The 7,412-nt window shown below is 37.1% G+C and overlaps 1 protein-coding gene across 1 annotated transcript in view; it reads right to left on the reverse strand.

Moving 5' to 3' along the window:
* klhl4 (kelch-like family member 4) overlaps positions 1-6,979 on the reverse strand; it is a 32,158-nt gene extending 25,179 nt beyond the window's left edge. Inside the window, exon 1 of the mRNA XM_083915046.1 lies at positions 6,845-6,979. The gene's annotated coding sequence lies outside the window, so the exon portion shown is untranslated. The remainder of the gene's footprint in view (positions 1-6,844) is intronic.
* Positions 6,980-7,412: the final 433 nt, after the last annotated feature.

Below are 7,412 nucleotides of genomic sequence, written 5' to 3' on the forward strand. Positions count from 1 at the left end.
AGGATGATGAGGTCACACCGTAACAAAGTAAATCACTGCTTGCTCAAGGAGGGACTACACTGTACAACCTGCAAGAACTATTACTGTAGTAGGAGGTTGTAATCCATTGATGTTTGTAGATATTCATGCTCATCCATAAACAGAAATGCAGGATACATTAATAACTCTCTTGAAAATAAGTGAAATGTATCTCACACATGTACAGTCTGATATTCTCACATCAAACATAACTCCATGGGGGAATTTCTCAGTGTATGTAGCCATGCAGAAAAAAAATTCTTCTTCAGTCACTGTCTTGAAAGCCCCTTGCGATCACACATGAAAAACTACACACAGGATAACCTTCAAGGTCAGTAAGCTGCCTCTTCCCTAGTCAGAGCTTCTTTTGCATTTCAGAAATAGACCCTGCTTCTGCATAAGGTTTATACTGCACCATGCAGGTAATTGAGATACCATACATTGACTCATACTTCAAAGGCAAAGGGACAGTGGAACAGCACACACGGTAATTAGGGGACATTTGATCAATGCTGATGGCATCACCAGCATTTCAAAAGAGTATAGGCCGTATGCTGTAGGGCAGTGATTCTCAAAAACAAGGCTGCAACCACGTGTGAATGGTGCAAAGATGTTATCTGACAAGAGCCGATCATCCCCCAGTCACTATCTATTGAGTCTCGATTCGATCGAGAGGTCATTGGTTGTATGCACTGACAACTGACTGTCATTTACATTTTCAAATTCTTCTTTAAATAGCTACGCTACCTGATATCAAGTGTGATATAATTTCACCTCATGCACCACACCAAGGCCATAATGGTGTGTGTAGACATAAATCAGATTAACTCTTTTTTTTTTAAAACACCACCAAACCAGTCTCACATCAAATGTATCAACGCACTGGAAACACCCAGATCCAATCAAGTAGACAGAATACCCTACAGCAGGGGTTCTCAACCTTTTTGGATATGGGGGCAGGCAAGCCGGCAAAGAGTGGTAGCAAACCAGTCTCACATCAAAAAGTATCATAAATACGTGAGAAACGTATCAACATCCCAATAATGGCTCTAAAATTGTGAAGTTTTTACTGTATTTCCATGGTCTTTTCTATAGGCCTGTGTCCACATCACGTGACTGCCAATCATCTCAAAACTAAAAACTCACCTATTCCGGACTGCCTACCCCACCTAACCATCCATATTGTCTTTTCTTATCTGTCTTGTATTTCCTTCTTAGTGTTTTTATTTATTTTATTTATTTTTATCTATTTTGCAATTGTACGGTGTCCTCGAGTGCCCAGAGAGGCGCCCTCAAATTAAATGTATTATTATTATTATCTCTCTGTAAGAACAAAAGATATTTCTTTTATAATCCGTGAAAGATTTTAAGAAAGTCTGGGCATTAAAATGCATTTTGAGATATGTGCATTTTAGTTTCAGATTTCATCTTCATTCAGTTAATGTGCATGATCTTTAGTTGTCTAGTTATTACAAAGATAATCAATTAAAATTGATGATGTGGATGGGCTTCATTATGCTTCACAATACCCTCAATTCAATATTCACGACTTCCATTCTTGGAAAATGCTAATGAATTTTAGAAAATATAATTCCCTAGAGCCACGTCATGTCTGGTTTGCAAAAAAATAGGGTCGTTAAAAGATATAGCTCTAAAATATACACAGCAAAACTAATAATTACACTGCGATTAGATGCCCCCCCACACACATACACACACACACTCGACTCGTGCGAATATCTACACCATGCAAAACAACACAATTTTAACCAATTAAGTCATTTAGAGCGTGATAATGGCGCAAGAAAGAAAACTTCCTTTTGTCAAGTTTATGCTAGTTTGTCTGTAAATGAATCTTTATGCCACTAATTTAGTTTTTAACCATTAGCATCAAACGGTATCTGTTCGCCACTAATAGTGTTAGCAGACAGTTTAGTAATGTAACTTCTTGACAAAATGGTGGCAGTGAACCGCTTTCCTGCAAATACAATCTACCGCTTAATGATCTGCTAATAGCTAAAAAGTAATTTAATGGATCTGGTAATAGTAGCTTAAACTGTCTAAATAAAATAAAAAAATTAGGCAACGGCTGCAGCAGCCGTGTGCATTTCTATTTAGCCTATAACTTATTTATTCACCTTCCAAAATTTGCCAAAACTAAAGTTACACTGAAAATATGACCAGACCCAGAAGTAGGCTACATGTGTCTGCTAATTAACATATAAATATAAATGCTGCCACTGCCACTGCCACTACTCACTGGCTGTCGCGTTTTATAGGGAGGGAGGGGGCCAAGAGCTCCGAGAGGAGGGAGGAGGCGGCGCTTCACATGAACGCACATGAACGCACATGAACGCGTGGCCAGACCAGCTTGTAAATATGAGGATGGAGATCAACCATAGAGATCAATACAGAGAGCGGGTGTGTGAAGTCGTCCTATACTCCAGTTCAAATTACACCTCTCGTTCTTGACGTAGCGATTTTTTAATTCCTTCAGTCTAGAAATAATGCATTTTCCGCTTATTGGTCCTTTAAAAGATATTTTTATGGACTATATATATAATATCTACAGAAGTAATAATTATGCTGTATCTAAATTACCTCTATCAAGAAAAAGTAACGGTGGTTGGTCTGTGAATAAAATCTTGACCAGTTTGAAATAAATGATGGTTTTGCAGGTAGCAGACAGGTAATGCAACATTAAACACCAATGAAGAAGAAAAAGAAGCTGGTGTATGATGGGCAATTTAGCTTTCCGCTTATCCACAAAGGATGAAATAAACTTTTATTTTCCGTAATTGAAGGAGAAATAATTAAAACTGATGACCTTTACATGGACCCATCAGGTTGTTAAGTTAGGGAGGACACTGGGTTTTATATGTTGAAAAATGTGGCAACACAACACAAAGACATGTATTCAAAGTAACCCTACATGGGCACAGCTTCCACGTTGCATTGCAATGATTTTCTGCCAGTATCTGAAATAATCTTCATAAAAACTAACCAATTTAGGTTCATAAACATTCACTGAATGAAGATTATGAAAATAAATGTTATCAAAATGCCTTTGAAAATGCCTACTGAAACTATAGTTTGCTGTGAGGCTGGTTTGCTACAAAACTTTGCCTACTTCCAGCCCCCATGCCCAAAAAGGTTGAAAACCCCTGCTGTAGGGTATTCAGCTACACTCTTGGATATGGGTGTTTTCAGTACTTTATTTTGATCCAGTCATCAAAGGAAGCTCTATAAGCCTATGTGGTGATTGGAACTCAAAATGGATTGTGAAGCATGAAGTATTTTGAAACACAGCAGGCAGTAGCTCAGTCCATAGGTGACTTGGAACCGGTGGTTCACCGGTTCGAGTCCCTGTGTGGACCATGAATGGAGCGTGGACTGGTGGCTGGAGAGGTGCCAGTTCATCTCCTGGGCACTGCCGAGGTGCTGTTGAGCAAGGCACCGAACCCCTAACTGCTCGGGGCGCTGGTCACTGGCAGCCCCCTCGCTCTGACATCTCTCCATTAATTGCATGTATATAGGTCCTGTCTGTGCATGTGTGTGTATTTCGGGCCTGTGTGTGTGTAACATGAATAACAATAATAGAGTGAAAAAATAAAATTTCCCCGTTGCGGGACTAATAAAGGAATTCTTCTTCTTCTATCTTACCTGCTTAATACTACATGGTCAGGATATATAGATATCTATATTAGAATAACTCAATCAGCCATTTGCACCTGAGTTCCCTATTAACGCTTTGTTTACTTGTTTTTTGTTATCACTTCAAGCACACACTGACTTAACAGAATTTCGGTGCACTTTCATTCCTGTGAAATAGGTGAAAATGAAATCCCGACACTGTCTTTCTATACTTGTTCCCTAATTTCCACTTGCATGCCAATGTGAGAGACGACCCTTGCACTCAAACTGCTGGAATTCAATATTGTACGATCGTTCATCTGCCTCCACAAACCTCCCACTGCAGGTTTGGAAGAGTGTTCACTAGTATCTACCTAGACTTCCCATGCTATTAATGAGTACAGGCATTGATCTGACCTATAAAAATATGTTTAAATATCTTCCACTCACAGACAGCACATTGCTTTCATTCTCTGAGTAAAGTAACATATCTAATGCTGAGAATAAAATACATGCTTGTGCCTCATTGACAGAAGCATTTGTGAGCGAATTAAAGCTATATAGTCCTTTCCCCTAAAATTAGCTGACAATATCACTTTTACTTTTAATCATCATGTTCTTCACAATCCAATAGAGGCAAAGATTATGATTATTATTATGACACGGATTTTCCAACTACTATAAGATCAAGAAATGCCCATTATCAAGTCATGGCATTATTCAAATCAAGTCTATGGTAGAAACTACAGGAGGCTGAAAGACTGCATGAAGTGAGGATTATCCTTTGTTTATATCCTAGTGTTTATGCTAATGATACAATAAGAGTGGATGAGCTTCAAACATTATTTTCACAGTCAAAAGGCAAAACACTGAATTATTAATAAGAGCTGTCTCTGCATATAAAAATATTTTACATTGTATTGTATTATTTTGGAGCCCAGAAGGACCAGCATACTGTGACTGGATACTGTAGTTTCTATGCATGCTTTGAATTCCTGTATCCACAACGGCAATGGTTCAGTTGCTCTAAGATTTTCTTTGTCCATAAGGGAAGCCATCTTGTTTGCCATGCCTCAGACTTTCCCTTTGTTACAATACTGTTTCACAACAGTGATTATCCACAATATCCTCATTAAATTAATGATTTTTGTTAATTAAAAGCAACACAAAATGTATATGTACAGTCTTGATCACACATTCGAGTATGTTGCACAAGTGATGCTATTCAGTAACTACTTTCATTAAGTCCCAGAATAACATGCAATACATTATTTTTAAATACACAAAAAATATTCTATTGAACTGAATAAAATGGTGACAAGATATTGTTGCACATATATCTTGGCTGGGTTAATTTTGTGAATAAAACAATCAAATTCTGTAGTTTCTTGATTTTGTTGTTTTCTCTTGCTAACCAGGACTTATCTTTTGGCACAGTCATTAATCATTCAGAGTCATAATCACCGCAGGTAGCATTTGCTCTATGCGTAAACAAGTGAAAACAGAGAGTTTAATATCAACCTCAACCTGTTATTGTTATTGGAGAGAAAATCTCCTCATGTCTCCCAAATGCATTTGCTTTAGTCCAGGAGGCACTTGATGCTCATTTGCACTTCATACCTTTAAATAAAAAATGAAAGCAGATTTTACAAAATCCTCCTTGGGTAAAGCTGTAAAGTATATGTGTTGTATTTTACCCAGAAAACACATTCATTAAAATTAAAGGGAAAAAAATAATAATTTCCTTAAAATCTTGTCAGTGAAAATACAGAACAATACAAATTAATCTAAATCATTCAATGCATTCTACCAGTACATAAAAATGGATTCTAAATAAAACTCCTGTTACCGTTACAATAGAGAAATTGTGCAATTCAGGACACTATGTATGTGACACACTAGAAGTGACATTGTCTATATGTCAAGGATATCTAATTGTATCATAATAATAAAGGCCGATAAGAGAGAGATATGATCTAATGTATAGTAACAAGCTATCACACTGGGTAACCTCTTTTATTCTTGCAGGAGTCAAGGACACCATCTGGCTGCACTCCGCATGACACATGAGTGTCAGATGTCAGACTGGTTGGGTAAATCACAGTATCATCCAACATCTGCCTCCCCAGTGAACATATCTAGGTGTCTAGATGCCTATTCTTTGAGTGTGCAAGACAGGTAGATTGCTTGCACTAGCAATCTACCTGCAAGCTAAATGTCTGTTGTAGCGTTATGAACGATATGTATTATGAGAAGGGGAATTACTTATATAATATGGAATTCAAAGCAATAAAAAAAACAAAAAGTGTGTGAGGAAAACTACAAAATGTATGTCTTGAGTTTTAAGATATTGGGTAAGAGGATGTGCTATTTAATTTTCAAGATACACATGTGTGTACTGTATATTCTACAGTGTATTCACAGGGTTGTGCTGTGTGTGGAGGATGTGGGATACAAGCACAAACGGGATCACCCTCCACCCCCAGCTACGACTGCAAGATGCTAGTATACATATCAACTAAATGTTATCTTGAAAGGATGAAGGAAAAGCATCACATGTCAAATTTCATGTTGTGTTAGGCAGTGATATTTAAAATCTTTTTTTAATCTTTTTCTTTAATTGATCATAAAATAAAAAACAAGAGGATTAAACTCAGCAAGTAAAATGCAAAGAGAAAAACACACACAAACACAAACACACACACACACACATACACACATATGCTCACCAGCACTCACACAGCATGTACAACTCATACACACATGCACAAATAATGATCCAAAGTTTCAGAGAAATATAGAATATTACTTTCAAGTTTAAGAACGCCTTTTTTCCCATCCCTGACTTGATATGTCCATGACCAGGGTGTTAAAACGAGATGCAGCTTTTCAGTCACTTTTAGGTCAGGAGGGACAATTTGAAAAATGTATGAGAAAATTATGTTTGATGTTTCATTTATAGCTGAACCGGCAGGCAAGGTTACTGTACCTCCGTAATCTTAAGCGCACACATCGTTTTAGACAGATCTGAATGTAACAAAAAGGACATGCGGTAACCAGGATGCTAAGTAAAAAATTGTGGGATTTTTTTTTTTTTAAGTTATGACCAGAGTAATGCTACTGGCTGAAATAAAACACCCTCATCCAAGTCAATTTACAATAAATATCAGTAACAATCAATTTTTTTTCTTACCTGAGAAATGGATCCTAGCTGTTACTTCTCCACATTCAAACAGTGGAATTAAAATGGATGGCCAATGGAGGCAAACTGCATGTAATCCATTAACTTACATATCCCAACTGTGCTGGACTGTTCTTTTTCTTCTCCCATGTCACTCTTTCAGCACAAAAATGTTTGCCTCTCCAGAAAGGAAGGGGGCACTTTCCTCTTTTAAAGGAAACTCCTGATAAGTTCCTTCCTCTGCACTACAACAACAATTACATTCAAGCAACCAGGAACACTGGGATCACATCCTGTGTTTGAGGCTAAACATCGCTGTCACAAAGCCTAGGTCTATAAACACTGTTTCTGTAACACTTGCATTAAGGCAAGGCAAGACAATTTTATTTATATAACACATTTCAGCAACAAGGCCATTCAAAATACTTTGAATAAAGGGCTAGTGATGTACACATTACTGCATAATAATAATAATAATAATAATAATAATAATAATAATAATAATAATAATAATAATAATAATAATAATATGATAGGATTTTGAAATGGGCCATTCTGCATAATGAGCATGCCTTTACTT

This window comes from Echiichthys vipera (assembly GCF_963691815.1).
Source record: "Echiichthys vipera genome assembly, chromosome: 6".
Lineage (NCBI taxonomy): Eukaryota > Metazoa > Chordata > Actinopteri > Perciformes > Trachinidae > Echiichthys > Echiichthys vipera.